This window comes from Trichechus manatus, unplaced genomic scaffold (assembly GCF_000243295.1).
Source record: "Trichechus manatus latirostris isolate Lorelei unplaced genomic scaffold, TriManLat1.0 scaffold00058, whole genome shotgun sequence".
Lineage (NCBI taxonomy): Eukaryota > Metazoa > Chordata > Mammalia > Sirenia > Trichechidae > Trichechus > Trichechus manatus.
Window position 1 is genome coordinate 4,629,018 of NW_004443994.1, and position 20,000 is coordinate 4,649,017.

The window sequence follows — 20,000 nt, forward strand, 5'->3', positions numbered from 1 at the left end:
TATCAGGGAAGTTTTCTGTCAACAAATCTTCAACAATTTTCTCTGTATTTTCTGTTCTCTCCTTGGTAGTTATCTCTTCTGGTAGTCCAATCACTTGTAGGTTATTTCTCTTGATAGAGTCCCACATGACTCTTAGATTTTCTTCATTCTTTTTAATTCTTTTATCTGATTTTTCCTCAAATAAGGTGGCATCAAGAGCTTTATCTTCAATATCACTAATTCTAACTTCTGCTGCCTCAATTCTGCTCCTATGATTTTCTGTTGAGTTGTCTAATTCTGAAATTTTATTGTTAATCTCCTGGATTTCTGATTGCTGTCTCTCTATGGATTCTTGCAGCCTATTAAATTTGGCATTATGTTCTTGAATAACTTTTTTAAGTTCCACTACTACTGTGTCTGTATGTTCCCTGGAGATTCTGCATTCTGTCGAATGCCTTTCTTATTTCTAGAAGAGTTCTGTATATTAATCTTTTGTATTCTGTCTCTGGTAATTCCAAGAAGTTCTCTTTCTCCAGAGAATTTATCGATTCTTTGTTTTGGGAGGTTGCTGAAGCCATCATGGACTGCCTCTTTATGTGACTTGATATTGACTGTAGTTTCCAAGCCATCAATAATTTATTATAATTTTATTTTGTATTTGTTTAGTGAGACCTAGCTTTTTATTTTGTTTTGTTTTGATATGCCCAAATAGGCTGCTCAAGTGCACTAGTTTGATTTTTGACACCTTTGGATCTCTAACGTCCTGTCACCAGGTAGTTAATTCTGTAACTAAGTATGTGCACACAGGAGTCCATTAAATTTTCCTGTATGGGTTCAGCTTGGGTGTTCAGACAGTTGGTCACCAAGGCTCTCACCCCCAGTCCTAGAGAGGCATGGGTGATTGGTGCAGGCACTGGACTCTGGCTGCAGTAGGGAATCATCCGCTGAGCCAGGCAGGATGCTGACGGCTACTCCTGAGAGTTTGAAAGGAAAGCGTGTCCCTGTTCTGTAGGGTGAGTAGGTAGGTGAGTTTTGCAGCTGGACTATGAGCACCCCACTCTGTTGGCTGTAAAGTCCCAAGGGCACCTCTTTTTCTTGGACTCCTGTAGCAGGTGACAAGGCGCTTTAGGTGCTACCACCAGTCCTCAAGCCCCTGCTGCGGATCGATAAAAGTGCCTACTTAAGGGGTGGGGCTGTTTCGAGGGTCACAGATCTCCCAGTTCACAGCTGAAGCAGTTGAAGTTAAACTTCAGATGTTTTCCCTGTTGTACTGTGGCAGTGAGGACTAACGCTGTTGAGATGGGTCCCCACAAGTCTATACAAGATTGTAAGGCACTCAGAGTCTGTGGAACTCTGATACCCGTGGCCCAGCAAAGGAGCCGTGCCATCCCTGTGTTCCTGGCCTAGGGGAGCGAGCAGCTTATTTGTTCCTTCTCCAAGGCCAGGAGAATGGGTCAGGGTGCCTTTTGAGATCTACTTCCAGCCCAGCGGACTCCCGGTGCAGCGCATGGAGGGAGGAGGTAAAAGGGAGACAGGTTTTTCCCAAATGGGCTTTTTTTTTTTTTTTTTTTTAATTGCTGCGAAAGGGTACATGCACGTACTTATCTTAGCCTCTTGGGAGCTGCTCTTCACTGGTTCAGAGTGTCCAAGCAGAATCTCTGCTGCCGGGTCTCTCTCGACGTGGAAACTTCTTCCCAAGCACTCGCACTTCACAGCTGTTTGCCTGCTTCACCGCGGACTGGTGAGGCTGCGGAGCTGCAGTTTCGCTGCCACGGCTCTGGGCCTTCTCATCCTTTCCAAATAGTCTCCCTCTCCCATATCACTCAGACGGATTTCTTAACCTTGCCTTGTTCAGGGCTCGCAGATATTCAATCATATCACTTGTTTTTCCACGTCTTTGTTGTAAGAGGGATATAGGAAGCATCTAACTACTCCACCATGTTGACCACACCTCACAATAAAATATTTAAAGAAAAAAAAAAAAACCCTACTTTTATCATAAACCTATCTTAGAAGGGCGGAGTCCTGGTGGTACAGTGGTTGAGCATTAGGCTGCTAATAACCAAAAAAGATCGGCAGTTCCAGTCCACCAGCCGCTCCTTGGAAACCCCATGGGGCAGTTCTACTCTGTCCTATAGGTCACTATGAGTCGGAATTGACTCAACGGCAGTGGGTTATCTTAGAAGGATTGGTTAACTGTTAAATTCTCTTTTGTAGGCTCCTAAAATAACAGCTCTTCTGGTACATGATCTAGCTACATTATTTTAACATTTCTTTACAAAAAACAATAAAAGGCAGGACTGTCTGGAAACTTGTTAATTGGACTAGTTTGTGACCCCCAGGTAATCTGGGAGCTATAAATCTTTGTACCAAATATACCACAATGTCACATGATATAATTAGGTGGATAAACGAAAGGAAGAAAAAATCTTATCTATTTTCTGAGCATAGTTCCTGGTACATAATAGAAACTTAATAAATATTATCGAATTATTTGAATGTTGAACTCTATTCTTGTTTTCTATAAAATGTTACAATACATGTCACTGTACTTTTTGTTTTTAATTAATTCTGTTTATTAGGATCGGTTAGATGAGAGAGTGGCCTTTTGGTTTTATAAGGATTCCTAAAAATTCTGTTCCTGTAAGTTTATTCCTAAATTTTTACTGTATGCCCATAAAATTTATTTTATCCAATTTGTAATTTCTGATTAGCAGAAGTAAGCTAATCTAATACCCTCATCAAGAAACATTTGAGTATTTCCATCTTTATTTTTCTCTGAAATGATTACCTAGACAACTTGCAAAATAATAGATGTTAAAAAAAAATAGGATAGTTGTTTGGGAGGAAAATTGTTTTTTACATTTAATGCCTGTTTTTTTGTTTGTTTAGTTTAGTTATATAAAATTTATTCTAGGCCAGCTATCTTTACTGATGCCTGAAATTAATTGGTCTAAAACAGGTTTTCTCTTTCTTTCTATATATAGTTGTATATTTATTTTAGCTTTGCTTACTGGTCCATCAGTATTTTAGTCTTACGACTTTATGAGCATGTTACTTGGCATTTCTGAGCTTCCATTTTTTTACCTGTAAAATTGAGAAAGTGTTCTACAGCAAGGAGTTATACCAATTAAATGAGTGACGTTTGTAAAACTGCTCTCGCAGTGTGCTTGGCATGTACTTGGATCTCAGTGAATTAGACCTGAATTATTTTGCTTCATTTTGTGTCTTTGGGTATGTTACAAAACACTGAGGAGTCATGAAGCAAATCTGTTTTGTATTGAAAAAGGGTATCCCTTTTTTTCTAGAACATAAGACTATAGTAAATGTTCTTTTCTTTTCCTCCTCTGTTTCTCTTTATTCTTTGGAGTTCCGGTGAACATTTTTGCAGCGGTAGGTTTTAGTGATGAATTTTGAAGCCTGAACCAAAGCATTATTGACTAAGCTAAAAACCACAGGCCCCAAGAGTCAGTAAATATTGGTGTTGGTTTAGAGCCAGTGGATGGGTGATGTTTAATATATGAAATACGAAATGCAGACTCTTTCGGTTTGGTGAGTGCCACTAATGCTGCCATTTAAAACATCCAGTTTGCATTACAGAAGTTTAATTTTATCTGGATACAGTCCATTTCACCTGACAATTTCTGTATAATAATATTAAAGCACTATTAACTGCCTAAATGATTTCCTCAAAATGTGTGTTACTAAAATGAGAAAAACGAAAATAACTTTATTATTTAAATGCTTGTATTTTTTGGTGGTGAGGAAGAAGGTGGCCAAATTCTTATCTTTAATGTTACATTGAATTCTTACAGTTTAAACTATTTAAAACAAATACTGTAAACTACTTTTCAAAGAGAAAACTTAAAAAAAGAGGGGACAAAATTTTTTAGGAATTAGGGCATCCTTCCTCGCTCATTTTCCATTTTTCGGTAATTTCCAAAGTATCATTCAAAACCCTGGCGTAGTCACTTTAAGAGCATACGATTTTCTAAAATACAAACATTTCTGATTTCGTCTTCTTAAACCCAGTATTGGTTATGTTAGCTTCATATCTCCCACTGGAAATAAGTTTTCAAAATCATTCTTAGTGTGTTATATTCCCCTGTATTTTGCTTAAGTGTATTTCTGAAGCAGACAACCTATATTTCCTCATTGGCTAATTGATCTTCTATAAATTTCTTGTTGTTGCTGTTAGTTGCCATGGAGTCAGCTCCAACTCATGGCGACCTTATGTAGAAAGTTGTTTGCTGTGTTCATAATGGATGGTATGTTTGAGTCCATTCTTGCGGTTGTGTGCCAGTCCATCTCATTGAGAGTTTCTCTTGTTTTCGTTGGCCCTCTAGTTTGCCAAACATGATGCCCTTTTTTTAGTGATGGTCTTTCCTGATGACCAAAGTAAGTGAGTTGAAGATCAAAATTGTGAATTGAGACCAAATTTGGAACTTTCAGCATTAAGAGAGTATTTTAGAATAACAACAACAACCAAAAAAAACCCATTGCCGTCAAGTCAATTCCGATGCACAGTGACTCTATAGGCCAGAGTAGAGCTTCTTCTCCATAGGGTTTCCAAGGAGTGGCTGGTGGATTTGAACTGCTGACCTTTTGGTTAGCAGCTAAGCTCTTTAAACACTGCACCACCAGGGCTCCATATTGTAGAATAGCAAGCAAAAATGCTAATTATTACTCTTTTGCAAATAACAGCATCCAGCATTATTTTGTGTGAGGCATTATTCTTAGCACTTGTGAATATTAGCTCATTTAACCCTCACAACGCCCTGTGAGATTTGGTGGTATTTCTAGTATTTTTGCTACTGCTACTGCTACCACCACTATCTCACAGGGGAGGAAACTGCAACACAGAGAGATCAAGTAACTTGCCCAAGTTCACACAGCTAGTAACTAGGAAAGTCAAGAGTTCAACCTAGGTGGCCTGGTTCTAGGTGCTAGTCTCATTGTTACTGCATGCTGGGCTAACTGTAGACCCAGCTTCCACAGATACAAGAGTATGATTTGTATTTGAGTAATCTTCTGGATCTTTTTTTTTTTTTTTTTTTAACATTTTCTAGCACTTGAGATGTCTAATTTATTTAAATCAGCTATGAACAATTGTATAAGAGAAATTGCACTGTATGTTGAAAGTGCTGACTGTCTCTAAGCCCAAGTTTTCTCAAAAGTTTTATTCTCAAAAGGGACTTTGACAAGTACATTGGTCTGGTTTCTTTCCTTCTTTTCCCAGTTTACAAATTAGAGGAATTCTTCCGTGAGTTCCCCAGACAAATTTAGTCACTTCCTGCTTTTTGATCCCATCGCATTTTGTCCATACTCTATATTTTAAGCAACTACTGCTTAGTAATTAATCTGTTTATATGTCACTTCTTTCCATTCCCCCACCCTTGCCTCTAACTGAGTTCTTCAAGAGCTGGAATCAGGTCTAATTTATTTTTGTCTCCCACCAACCTGGTGACAAATGGATGAATCACGTTGCCCGGAGAGGTTAAGGGACTTGCCCAGAGTAGCAGACCTGGAATGTGTGCAGCTTTCTTTAACTCCCAGTCTTCTACTTAGCACTCACACACTGCCAGAAAGGCTTGCAGATGATTTGAACTCTTGCTAAGGATTTATGACACAGTTTCCCTAATGTGCTCCTCCAGGCTAGCTCATTTATGAAATAATAATAAGGATGAAGATGATGATGATGCCATCTCCAGTTATCTTACTGTGTTATTTTGAAGATCAAACAAAATGATAATATTAGTAGAAGCTTTGGAACTGGAAAAACCCCTTATGCAGGTATTTATATTGCTATTACTCTAGTCTGTTATTATTTATGTGTAGTTTACAAACGTTTTCACAAGAGCTATGATTTACAAAGTATTTTTAACATTTATCATCTCATTTACTTCTCATTATACCCCTGTGAAGTAGGTGGCCTCATGGCCATTTCATACATAGGAAAACTGAGGCTGAGTGTCATTAAGTACTCAGCCAAGATCCCAAGTGCTGAAGGAAGACAGAAACCCACTTCTCTTGCTTCTTTCCATCACAGCCTCCAGAGCAAGGCTGCATAGTCCTCTAGGGTGTTTCTTTGTCTTCTGTTGTGGAGTCAGGCTCCAGACGCCTTCCAGAGTGAGCCTAGGAGAGGCGCCTTCATGAGAACACAGAACTAAGCTCTTCTGTGAGCTGGGCAATTACATATGTGTGTTTAAAATCTAGTTAGAGTAGTGAAGGTTCTCATGTTAGCAAAATGTGGGGCTTAGACACAGAAAGGTTTATAAAGTAAGCAGTTTGGGTTTTTTTTTTTAATTTATAATTTATGTCATTTTTGTTGTTGAGCAGTTTGATTTTTGAAGTGGCCAGCCAGCATCCACTGTCTTAATAGTCAGCCATAGCATGTGGGTTGTATGGGTCCTGGCAGGAGGAGGCTAACCTTTCCAGCGCTTTCGTCTTGATGGGGAGTTCCTTACTGCACCTCTCAGAGGAAATGAAGGATGATAAATCCAGCTGCTGCTTCCTGTTCCTATATCCTGAAATTTATTTATTTATTTTGTTGGAAGGGTAGAATGCTTTATTTTTAAACTAGTGAAAATACTCTCAACCTGTTTCTTATTAGTATTTTCTTTAAAACTAGATGTACTCACTTTGTCTTTAAAGGGGGGGTGTGTGTATATGTATGTGTCTGAAATTCCCAGGATGCTGCCTGGGCTGGTTGGTTTGCTCTCTTTCCTCAACAGCAACAACAGAAATGTAAACCAATTAATGCACATTTTACCAGACAGAAAGCTCTATGTGAGATTAATGACAGTATCTGGTTTAGAGGAAGCCTCTAATTTATATTGGTAGTATTATTGTCTTTCAGGCTATGCACGTGCGGTTTCTTCTGTTTATGATTTAGTCATTAGTAAACAAAGACCTGAGTCATTTAAGAAACACGCTACCTCTTCACATACCATAGTTTACTGAATGTAGCCATTAGGTATGGATTACTAGGATGCAGCTTGATGGGTTTGATTGTGTAACTCCATAACTATAAGTAATATGTAGAAACAGTTTCTCTAGTACTATTAGTTCCAGTTCCTAATTTCAGAGACAAAGAACGTGAATGGGGCACTAATGGTGCATCTTTTCAGAAGCACTAATGGAAACTCAGAAATTAAATTCACAATTTGAAGTAGGATGATCCAGAATATAGTAAATATAGCCAATCCCCTCACTTAGTAGGGCTCTTAGCTCTGATTTTAAGATCCTTAAAGTTAAGATTTAAGAATTATTAATAATTTAATAAATGATTACCATTTATCAATAATTTTTTTTTAATTAAGATTCTTAAAATAGGAGCTAAGGCATTCACAATTGGTAACCAGTACATTCTGTACACTTAAGAACTATCTGGCCTAAGTGAGTTATTTACTCTCTAAGATAAAATTTATAGTTATCATTTTTATTAAATGAATTTAGAAATAACAAGGAAATCTTTTTATTTAAAGAAGCACTTTTACGGAAGATTTGCTCTGACTTTTTTAACGATCCCTTCTGAAGATAGTAAAATTTTGAGAGGATGACGCTTATTGGGGGCCAGTTCTAATGCGCATGATACCACAGAAATCTCAGGTCTGATCTCAGTTCTGCCCTTTCCTCATTGCATGACCTTAGGCATGTCCCTTAAGCAATCTTAGAAACAGTTTTCTTGGCGATAAAATGAAACTGACATTATTTCTTTGTTGCACAGCAATTTGTAAAGATCAGATTAGTTTGAATCCACAGAAGTGCTTTTAAAAACAGATGATGACAAAGATGTTAGGTAATACTGTTAATAAATTACAGCTGGATTTTCCATTGTAATTTCATTTTTCAGACTTTGCTGCTTTACTCCAGGACAGCCTCCGAGCACCAGGATTTTGTCTCTTTTACTTAAGGGTTTGAACCTCCAAACAGTTTGTAAATTTTGGGGAAAAAAATTTGATTTGAGCTAATTTCTAATTTAAAACAAGCTGAGGGAGGCAGGCATGAGTTTTGTAGGGTCAGTCAGATCTGGGTTTGAATCCTGGTCATCCACCATGTATTAGCTGTGTCATCTTGGACAAATTACTCACACTTTCTAAAACTCAGTTTTCTCATCTGTGAAGCTGGAACAGTAACACTACTTGTTCAGGGTAGATGTGAGGTGTGACAGTTCAATGAGCTCAATCAACTATGCGAGGTGCTTGGTTACTCAATAAGGGTAGTTTTCTGGCCATCTTCTCTGTATATTTGCAGAAACTTCCACATTGCGTGTAAGATACAGCCTGAGATTGCCTCTTCTAGACGCCAGCAAGGCACAGCACTTCCCCTTCCCACCATACTGAGGAGACTGTCTTTCTTCTTTCCTCCATGCTGTGGCCAAGGGAGTGAGAAGTAATTAAGCTGATTTAGGTCACTAACACTCTCCATTGGGAATAATAAATATTTCTTTTCCCACCTCCTTCCTTTCAGTAGAATCTGACTTGAGTTCTTTTAATGCTTGACCTTCACAGAGAGTTTCAGCGGGCGAGAACACGAGCCACTGTTTGGATTACTTGAGTGTACACAGAACTACTCACACGTCCATATGGTGTTTTGTTTTGTTTTTTTTAAGTTATATGGGTTGTGGAATTATTTTTACAAGGCACCTTTTTTTTTTTTCTCTTCAGACGTTTCCAAAAAAGAACTCTTTAAAGCTTTATGACTAGAGAAGTAATATGATGGTTAGCAAGGTTAATGTTTACCAACTTACTGAAGGGAAAAGCAAACAATATATATCCAAGCTGTCTTTCAGAATTTCCATAGAATTATGAAATCTTTCATCTTTATGCCTTTTATCAGGTCATAACAGCAGGCTGCATACTTGGGTTGTAGCTTCTGGTAGAAATGTGTTCACAGTATATGATTGGACTTTATGCTGAGAAAAAACAGGGACCAGTTTTACCAGTTGCCATCTAGTCAGCTCAGACTCATGGCAACCCCTAGAGTATAACTGTGCTCCGTGTGATTTTAAATGGCTTTTTTTAGAAGTAGATATCCAGGCCTTTCTCCAGAGGCATCTCTGTGTGAACTCTAACCTCTAATCTTTTAGGTTAGCAGCTGAGCACATTAACAGTTTGCACAACCCAGGGACTCCAAGAAACAGGTAAGAAAAAAAAAAAAACAGACTCGTTGCCATCGAGTCAGTTTTGACTCATAGCGATCCTATAGGACAGAGCAGAACTGCTGCATAGGGTTTCCAAGAAGCGGCTGGTGGATTCGAACTGCTGACCTTTTGGTTAGCAGCCAAAAGCTTAACCACTGCACGACCAGGGCTCCCCTACCTTCCTACTCCTTTCTTATCCTAAAAAATACACCCTTCACTAAACCTGTCTCCCCTTCTAGCTGTCCCAGCTTTTTCTTTTCCACGCTAGCCAAGTTTCAGGAAGCATACATTCACTCTCTTGTTTACTTCTTGCCCACAATGAGCCAGACTTCTTCACTGAAAGTGCTAGGGCAGAAGACTCAAGAGACTTCTCAGCTGTTAAATCTAGTAGTCACTTTTTACTCCTTAACTTCCTTGACTAGTTTGTGATGTGCAGTGCTGTTTACCACTCTCTTTTTGGAGCATTTGCCTCCTTTGGTGTCCAGGCCAAAGTTCTCTTCATAGTTGTCTTCCTCCTTCTTTGACCCTTCCTTCTCAGTCTCCTTTGCTCTGAGTCCTTTTGTTGTTGTTTTTCCCACTTGTTCCCTAGATGTTAGTGATCTCCAGAATTCTGCCTTTGCCCTTTTTCTCTTTATATGCTCTCCTTGGGCTATCTCATCATATACTTACTATTCCAAATCTGTAATTTTGTATCAGATCCCTCTCTTGAGATGTAGGTTGTCTTAGTTATCTAGTGCTGCTATAACAAAAATACCCCAAGTGGATGGCTTTAACAAAGAGAAATTTATTCTCTCACAGTTTAGGAGTCTAGAAGTCCAAATTCAAGCCGCCAGCTCTAGAGGAAGGCTCTCTCTTTCTGTCAGTTCTGGGGGAAGGTCCTTGTCATCAGTCTTCCCCTGGTCTAGGAGCTTCTCATCGCAGGACCCCAGGTTTCAAAGGACGTGCTCTGCTCCTGGCACTGCTTTCTTGGCGCTATGAGGTCCGCCTGTCTCTCTGCATGCTTCTCTCTTTTATATCTCAAAAGAGATTGACTAAAGATACAGCGTAATCTTGTAGGTTGAGTCCTGCCTTATTGACATAACTGCCTCTAATCCTCCCTCATAGAAGTACGATTTATAACACATAGGAAAGTCACATTAGATGACAAAATGGTGGACAGTCACACAGTACTGGGTATCATGGCCTAGCCAAGATGACACATATTTTGTGGGGACTTCATACCACCAAGAAAGCAGCGCCAGGAGCAGAGCACGTCCTTTGGACCCGAGGGTCCTGTGCTGAGAAGTTCCTAGATCAGGGGAAGATTGATGACAAGGACCTTCCGCCAGAACCGACACAGAGAGAAAGCCTTCGCCTAGAGCTGACACCCTGAATTTGGACTTCTAGCTTCCTAAACTGTGAGAAAATAAATGTTTCTTTGTTAGAGCCATCCACTGGTGATAATTCTGTTTATAGCAGCACTAGTTAACCAAGACACAGAACAGCTGACTAGCAGACATCTCTACCTAATTGACTACACTGATCCTAGATACTCATACTGAAAAACAGAACTCACTTGGAAATCATCTTAGATGTATCCTCTGCCGACCACCACCGCAAAAGATGGTTAGGTTCGTTAATTCCATCTCTCAATTCCTCTAGGTTGCCCTTCCTCTCCCCTCCTAGTTGAGGGTCCTTATCACCCTCATCTGTATAACTGGGATAGCTTTCTCATTCATTTTCCTGCCTCCATTTTTTTCCCCTCTTCAGTCCCACTTCCACACTCGGGCTAGAATTATCTTTCTAATTTGGAATTCTGATTTCATTGCCCTATTTATTAAAACGTTTCTCTTTCTAGGTGGAAGAATTAGCACTCATTTTCTGCTTTCTTATATTCTCTACTGTTAGATGATTTGTAAATAAAAATCATCTATCCATTTATTAAGAAGCCCTGGTGGTGCAGTGGTTAAAGCAATCGACTGCTAACCGAAAGGTTGGCGGTTCGAAACCACCAGTGATTTCACAGGAGAAAAATGTGGCATTGTGTTTTGGTAGACATTTATAGCCTTGGAAACCCTGTGGGGTCACCATGAGTCAGAATCAGCTCGATGGCAGTAGGTTTGATTTTTTAGGTTTATCCATTTGTTGCATGATTTGGATCAATTTCTTGGCTGGTATGACATGGCACACTAGTAATCGAATAAGTACGTGTTTGTCAAGATACGGATCCTCCTAGTCCACAGCACAGGACAGCCTCCACCTGTGAGCAGCCTCAGCTGTTTCCCACTTCTGCTATAAAAATATTATCATTCACAGATACCCTGATGTGAAAAAGTTTGGGAAACACTGTTTAGATGGTTTTATATCTAGTCCATTTCCTTTTTTATTCTAGATTTCTTATTGGAAAATGGCTATAATATGCAACATACCACCATATTAAATGGTTAATCCCCATCCCAAGATGTCAGCCACTTCAAATCAACTATAGCTATGAAATATCTAAGATAGGATCTTAGAAAAATCTAAGATTGTTTGCCTAAGAAAATCTAGATGTGTGCTTATGTTGTACATCACGCTTACATAATGACACCATAATTTAGCCCAAATTACACAACAAATCTCCAATACCTAACACAGTACTTAGTGTTTGAGCTGAATTGATGAATGATTGAACAGTCACCTCTGTCTTATATATTTCTTAGTATTAGCAACTTCTCCATAATGATATTGGTCCATCAAGTCATTGGAGCCCTGGCGGTTAAGCTCTAGGCTGCTAACTGAAAGGTCAGCAGTTCAAACCCACCATCAGCTCCACAGGAGAAAACACCTGTCAGTCTGCTCTTATAAAGATTATAGCCTCAGAGATCCTATGGACCAGTTGTACTCTGTCCTATAGGATCGCTATGAGTCAGAATCTACTCAACGGCACACAACAACAAGTCAGTAAACGTTGTTGTGATTATAGTTCTGGGCTTTATGCAAAGTTACACAAATGAGCAGATTATTTCATGGTTATACCGAGGTTCTTACTATTTTACGTTCCGTTCTATCTCATGAAGAAGAAGAAAGATAACATTTTATCACTCCAAAAATTATCACAACATCTCAGATGGATAAATTCTTTTAGAAGATTTCGACCTTGGTTTACACCCAGTCACTGATATTTTAGGCTTGAATCTCCAATGTCTGTGCCAGAAGTGGGCACCAGATGACAGAGATAACAGTTTAGATGAGTGAGGCCTCAGGCCCTAGGTTTCGTTGTGATCAGTATCCTCAGTTTACCCCAGAGTGTGTATAAATTTTGTCATTCTCTCCTGGGCTATGACATAAAATGGGTTGAGAATCACTGTTAGTTTATCTCTACAATGAAAATAGCTGGCACTTATAAATACATTGACACCATTGACACTCAGGTGTGTACTTTTCAAATATCTCATCTTGGGTCTTTTTTGAGTGCTTTCTCACAAATTAAAAATCCAAAATTATCCAAAGTCAGAGATCTTCATATAATCTTCAAAGAAGCAACTCATCTAAAATAGGTAACAGCATACTGGATAAGAAAGTATTCTTATTGCTATTTTGTACCTTCCCAATGCAGGAAACTTTAGGAGTTTTTACAAACTATGGGCTGCTCAATTGTGGCTAAGTATTAAAGCACCACTGAGTCTTTATAAAGGAGCCCTGTTGGCACAAATGGTTAAGCACTCGACTGGTAACCAAAAGGTTAGTGGTTTGAACACACCCAGTAGCCACTCCGGGGGAGAAAGACTTGGCAGTCTGCTTCCGTAAAGATTATAGCCAAGAAAACCATATGGGGCAGTTCTACTCCATCATATAGGATTACTATGAGTCAGAGTCGACTCAATGGCACCTAACAACAATTCTTTATAATTGACGGAATGTTATAATATTATAATATCATAACTGCAGTTCTCTATTAAAACCCCACTAATTCTTTATAATTGGAAGAAAGAGGAAAGACCATTAATTCCAAGCACACCTGAACTAGGGAAGGGCTTCCAGTTGAAAGCCCCACAGACCTGCTTTTCTAAATAAAGATCATTTGTAATTTTCACAAGAGCTGCACAAATTAGATGCTAAGTACTTAGAAACAAGATTAAGGAAATAAATATGAATAAAACATTCCTTTGTTTTTATCAAATCCTTTGAATAGGACAAAAGTAACAACATTAACTCAGGTGTACCAATTAATCACAAATTTTAAAATAAGGCTTTGTTTGTGTTACTTTAAAAGGCTAACCCTTTGGGGGAATTTTTAGTTACCTCCAAGATGTTTTTCAATAATGTATTTCACTATAATAGAGATTGTCAAAGATCATTATTGATTTTTTACAGTCTTGGTTGTCCTTAATCTCTGTAGTATTTGACTGAGTTGTATCTTTACTCTCTTGAAGTCCATCCCTTCCCCCTCCTCATCTTTTAGTTTTCTTTATTCTCTCTTTTCTTCATCGACTTTCCTTCTGTCAAAGTTTCCTTGGTCCCTTTTGTTCCTCTCTGTCACCACAACATTCCAAATCCTGTTTTTCCCCTAGGAGTCTCCACCTCTTGAAATCTTTCTGGACATCTCAGGAAAATTTCAGGAAATGGTTTGAGTGGGAAGATGCAATGAGCATACCCCTTGTGTGTTCACAATTATACGCAGTGGTATGTGTACCTTGTCATAGTGGTGCTTTATCCCCATTTCATTGATAAGGAAAATGAAGACTCAGTAGTTGCCCAAGTTTACACAGCTGGTAATATGAGGCATTATTTTTGTTCCCATTTTGCAGATGTATTGCTAAGGGATGGAAATGAGATGCCAGTTCAGGCAGGCTGACTCCTTAAATCATGTTCTTAATAGCCATTATACTGCCAGATTGTGTGAATTGAAATTCTGTTTTAAATTATTAGCTCAGTGACAGAGACTCTAGATTAATCTGTGCAAAAATTACACCTTTTGTTGATTATTCTGTACAGGTTTGAGCTATGTGGTTTTGTTCTTACACTCTTACAACTTACATCTTTGCCCACCCCTCATTGTTACCCTGCTATAGTTTACTTACAAAATGTAAACAAATTTTAATATTGACCTAAAGAAAATACAGTAAAGAATGAAACTATACTTCCTTTCCTGTCTCCCTAAAAGGTGTTCTGAAGGATTTTGTTTTTAACCAGTATCGATTTTCATTTATTCTAGAAACCAGATTCTACTAGCATAAATAATCACAGGTTTTGCCTGTAGGATTCTTAAGGTATTAGAAGCTGGCTCCATTCTGATTATATTGTGCATAATGGTATATTGTGTATGCATGTATGTATGTATGTGTGTGTGTTCTATATATGTTGTTGTATGCCGTCAAGTCGATTCTGACTCATAGCACCCCTACAGGTAGAACTGCCCCATAAGGTTTCCAAGGAGTGGCTAGTGAATTCGAACTGCCGACCTTTTTGGTTAGCAGCCCAAACTCTTAACCACTTCACCACCGGGGCTCTGTGTTCTGTATATAGTGAAGATCACCAAACTATTTTTGGTTTTAAAATTATGCTTTGCCCAGAAGTATTATAGAAGGATAGTTATCGACCACGTGAATGATGGTGACACTAGAATAATGTTTTCATACTGTCTAAGCTTGTAGATTTTGTGGTGTGTTTCATGCCCAAGCATGTGAGGACTTAATTTTTTTTCATTTATTATATATAATCTGCCTACTTTTAAGGGGCAGTGGTGGTTCAGTGGTAGAATTCTCACTGTCCATGTGGGAGACCTGGGTTCTGTTCCTGGCCGGTGCACCTCACACGCAGCCACCACCCGTCTGTCGGTGGAGTCTTGCATGTTACTATGATGCTAAACAGGTTTCAGCGAAGCTTCGAAACTAAGGCCAACTAGGAAGAAAGATCTGGTGATCGGCTTCCAAAAATCAGCCAGTGAAAACCCTATAGATCACAACAGTTCATTTCACAACCTATCATGGGCATGGTACAGGACCAGACAGCATTTTGTTCCATTGTGCGTGGGGTCACCACGCGTCAGGGACCAACTCGATGGCAGCTAATAGCAACAGCCTACTTTTAAAAAGAATTGGAGAGCTGGGTAAAAAGATACAGTTCTATTAAAACCATTTAAATTGATATCAAAGAACAAAGGTAGAACAATGAAGTGGAAAATTAAATCTGAGAGTCATCTTTAACATCTCTGTCTCCTTCGCCCTTCCTATATAGTCTATTATTATTAAGTTCTATAGTTACTTCTTTGGCCTAATTAGTTTATAAATCCATCCCCTTAACTCCGTTCTTCACCACTCACAGCCTAGTCTTAGCTACCTACATCCTTTGCCCAGAATAACACAATAGCTGCGTTCTTGCACTCCTTCCATCTTCTCTCACACAATCTGTACACTAGGTTCAGGGTGACCTTTTAAGAGACACGAATCTGATTTTCACTCACCTCCTAACCCCAGCTAAAAACACATCAGTGGCTTCCCCCTGCTTTTAGTTTCATGAAATCAAAACTTAACATGGCTTACAGGGCCTTGCATTATCTCACACTGCGCACCCCGGACTACTAACCTGCTTTCTGTACCTCAGATATCCTTTGCTCCTTCTCTCCACAGGACCTTTATGTATTCTGGTCCAGCTTACACATTCACCTTGTTTATACTCTCTCATCACACCTCAGTTCAATCATGACTTCTCAGAAAATTCTTTCCTGATCTTGCTGACTGGGTGAAACCCTCTATTAACCACTTTTATGCAACCAAGGGAAGGTCCACATTTTCTGGGATCTGAAATTTATGTAGTTTGGGGGCTCTTGTTACGACAGAGAACACAAAGTTAGAGATACAAAGGTAGATTTAGGGCCTTGGAAGGGTCCTGTGCACGTCAAGGGTCTTCTCACTGCCTGGTAAACCTGCCTCTGCCTGTTGCTCTTCCTGGTCGCCCTTCTCGGCTGGCAATTTAATTTATATATGCAGCTAGCTTGGAAGTTCCATGGCTTTTTATATAAGTTGATCAGGAGGGACAAACTTCTCTTAGTTCTGAGCAGTAAAGAATTATTTTTATGTTGTTGTTAGGTGCCATCAAGTCAATTTCAACTCATCACGACCCCATGTATCAGAGTAGAACTGTCCCATAGGGTTGTCTAGACTGTAATCTTTATGGGAGCAGATTACCAGTCTTTGTCCTGCAGAGCTGCTGGGTGGGTTCGAACTGCCATCTTCTCAGTTAGCAGCCGAGTGCTTAACTGTTGCACCACCAGGGCTCCTTAAGAATGTTTATAGGGTTCTTTATGTAGAACATCTGTTTCAACATGACCGTAACCTGTTGCCGTGGAGTTAATTCTGACTAAAAGCGACCCTATAGGACGGAGTAGAATTGCCCATAGTGTTTCCAAGGAGTGGCTGTTGGATTTGAACTGCCGACCTTTTGGTTAGCAGTCGAACTCTTTAACCACTATGCCACCAGGGCTCACAGCAGCTTTTCTTAAGCTTACTGTGTGCTGGGCACTTGCTCAGCACTTTGGCACAGTATTCTGATACAAGTGTTTACTGACTCCAGTAAGTTGTGCACACACAGATAGGGCATTCACCACTAACTCAAGGGTTAGTTACCCTTAATGAGAACTTCTGCATTTATTGTCTGCGTGGAAAGGCAGAAAACCCCTTGCAGAACAAGGAGAAGGAAGGTGTGAGGTTCCGGCAGCTTCATCTTGTCTCTGAGCCTCCCTTTCTGTAGCTCCTTCCTCCCTGGCCTTTTATATCACCTAGGTATGTGGTAGAATGGTGCTGGTTTGCCTCTGCCCCAGAGTTCACACTGACTTAGAACCGGCCCTGTATCAGGAATCGGATCTTGGCCTTATTTCCCGGTGAGGGTACGCCCATGCTTCCCTTCATCTTTTGTCTTCCTGTAGAATGTTTGATGATGAGCCAAGCAGCATGCAGATGGTCTATCAGAATGAGTTAGCTTCAGAATAACCTGTTAAAAAGAGCTGTGTAGTGTTGGCCATCTGGACGTTGAAGAATGCAAGTCAGAGCTGATTGTTTTGCCTTTGGCATAATTAATAGTGACCTTTTCTCATTGGCAGTCTTTGGCTCATAGCTTCAGTGCCTCCTGAGCCCTCTCCTGGAATGCTGTTATTGGTCTGAGTGAATCATTCTGTTAACAAACTTTTATTAAGTGCCTCTCCTGTGCCATTTCCTGGGGACATACGGATAAAAGAAATCATCCTCCCATTAAGGAAGGAATTCAAACCCAGATGGGAGGAGAAAGGGAGACCAAAAAGATGGAACTTAAGAGTTCACCAAGTGCCATGAGCAACCACTGTTTGACTTTGCATTCCTTCCCCACCCCCGTCAATGGCTAGGGTTTCCAAAAAATATACCAGGTAGCCTTTTTAACTAAATGAAGTGCAGATCAAAGAATTAAAATTTTTATCAGTATCTGAGCATCTTTCTCTCTTACTAACTTTGATAAGTTTTTTTAACGTTAATCAGCACTAAGGAGAGGTACTCAGAGGAGACTGCTTTCCGGCATTCTTTACCAAACCAGGAATAAGGATCAGCAGGCTCCCAGTTGTCCATATCCAGAACATACATCCATGGGTTTAGAATTAGAGGGGCTTTCTGTCCAAGAAAGGAGTCCTGGTGACATATGGTTAAAACACTTAGCTGCTGACTGAAAGGTCAGCAGTTCGAACCCACCAGTCGCTCTGCAGGAGAAAGATATGGCAGTCTGCTTCCATGAAGATTCACAACCTTGGAAACCCTGTGGGGCAGTACTACTCTGTCCTGTAGGGTCGTTATGAGTCAGAATTGTCTCAACAGCAGTGGGTTTCTGTCCCAGAAGACAGCTGGAAGAGAAATGTGGCAAACTTCCTGGGACTATGGAAAGCTGCTTAGGGTATAAGGGAGCTCCATCCTAGTTCACCTTTTTTTAAAAAGTGTATTTCTTATCATAATCTTTAAAGAGGGAGTGACACTATGAATTATATTTTTTTTTGTAGAGTTGTATCAGCTAGAGTATCTTGCATATTTATAATATCCATAACTGTTAACACTTACATAATGCCAATAGTACAAAGATCTGTTGGAAAAAACTAAATTAGTCCTTTTTTTCCCTTTTTGCATCTGAAACATTGACTTATCAGACCACCAGGCAATTTCTTCAGCCATCTGAATTTTTGATACCTGATTTGAGTGTGGTATGTGAGTATGTGTATATTTGTTCATGGGTATATTTAGTGCTGGAGGAGAATTATTTCTATTGATCATATTGTTTATCAGCTCTTTATGAATTTTAATTTGTTCTTTGACTTCTTTCAATGAAAGATTTGAAAATTTGCCCCTCATCTTTCTCTTGGGTGGTCTTCCATTTGCCCAGTTTGGCCAAGAGGGCTGATTCTTTTTTTCTACAGAATGCTGTAGAAAGAAAATAAGTTGGTATTTGATTGGGTAGGGGCCGCATACCTATGTGTAAAATTAAGTATTTACCAAATCAAGCCATCTGCTTCTTCATACTTTAAACACTTCTCATTAAATAATATTTCAAAGCCATCTGCTTTGCTTATTTTTAATAGGGGTATTGAAGACTTCCTAATGCATATAGACCTAATTTTTATTAAAGTTTTGGTTTCAGTAATTAGATTTTTCTCTTTGGTGCTAAAATCTTGCTCTATGTTTAATAATACTGATAGTGTAATGATTTCCATGGAACACGAAGTTACCTATATTTACAGTGCTAATAAATATGAACAAAGAGCAAGATTTGAATCCAGGTCTCCTTGGCATCAAAGTTGTGCTCTTTCTAGTATAATTTGCCACCTTCTTATATAAGTAATTTTAATTTAAATGTTTTTGAAAGAATTAATAAAATTGAAAAAAAATTATTATCAATCAATCATTTATGTCAAGATTACTCTATGTACATAGGGTTATATTTTAAAAAAACAAAAAATTTAGTTGTTGAGTCAGTTCTAACTCGTGGTGACCCCATGTGTGTCAGAGTAGAACTGTGCTCCATGGGGTTTTCAGTAGGCGATTTTTTGGAAGTAGATCACCAAGGCCTTTCTTCCAAAGCACCTCTGGGTGGACTTGAACCTCCAACCTTTCTGTTACCAGCCAAGTGTGTTAACTGTTTTCACCACCCAGGGACTTAGGACTGCATGCTAGCTCAACAGTCAAGAAATTGTCCTAATCTCATCTTCAGTTAAAGACTGATTAAGATCGGCTTACTTTTTACCTCAATGATTCGTTTTTCTGCATTCAGATTCAAACATCTTTAGAGGAGCTTACTTTTTGCCAGACCCTGAGCTGGATATTTCCAATTTTTGAGCGTGTGAGGTAGATGTGCTCAGAGAGGATAAGAAAAATACTGAAGTTTTTATCTTCGGAACCAGTTCAATGTATGGTAGTCATATAACATAATAGCAATCATTTAAACATATTTTTGTACTTCGAATATATAATATAGCGTGAATATCTACAATTAGGCCACAACCGTATTTACTTTTCACTGTCATATTTCTGTTGTAAGATAGTTTAGGCAGTAAGGTAAACAAAGTTGAAGTCTAGCTTCTAATTTTAACACCTGTACTGAGATATAATCCACATGCCATACAATTCCCCCATTTTTAAAGTATATAATTCAGTGTTTTTTAGTATGTTCACAGAGTTGTACAACCATCGTAGCTTCTAACTTTTGAACCTGGTTATTACTTTTATCATTACTGGCCATACTTCTAGATAAGAACACAGAATCATGATCATAAAAGAATTTAGATTCAGTCCTTGTTATTTTCTACTTCAGCTTTGTCCGTCCAAAATTCAAAAACTTCCCCTATCAGTTCTAGTACAAAAAGGTCCATAAGAAGTGTTTGCTTCCAGGAATGTTAAGCTGATTTTCA

At 39.1% G+C, this 20,000-nt stretch overlaps 1 protein-coding gene across 7 annotated transcripts in view; it reads left to right on the forward strand.

The window, feature by feature from the left end:
* Positions 1-20,000, forward strand: part of LRRC8D (leucine rich repeat containing 8 VRAC subunit D) — a 141,482-nt gene that overhangs the window by 111,703 nt on the left and 9,779 nt on the right. The window contains exon 2 of one of the 7 annotated variants that reach the window (XM_023733396.1): positions 9,071-9,124. The exons of 5 other annotated variants lie outside the window; for them this stretch is intronic. The gene's annotated coding sequence lies outside the window, so the exon portion shown is untranslated. Of the gene's footprint in view, positions 1-9,070; positions 9,125-17,871; positions 18,300-20,000 lie in introns of those variants that run through there. One more of the 7 variants, XM_023733398.1, reaches the window with a different exon arrangement.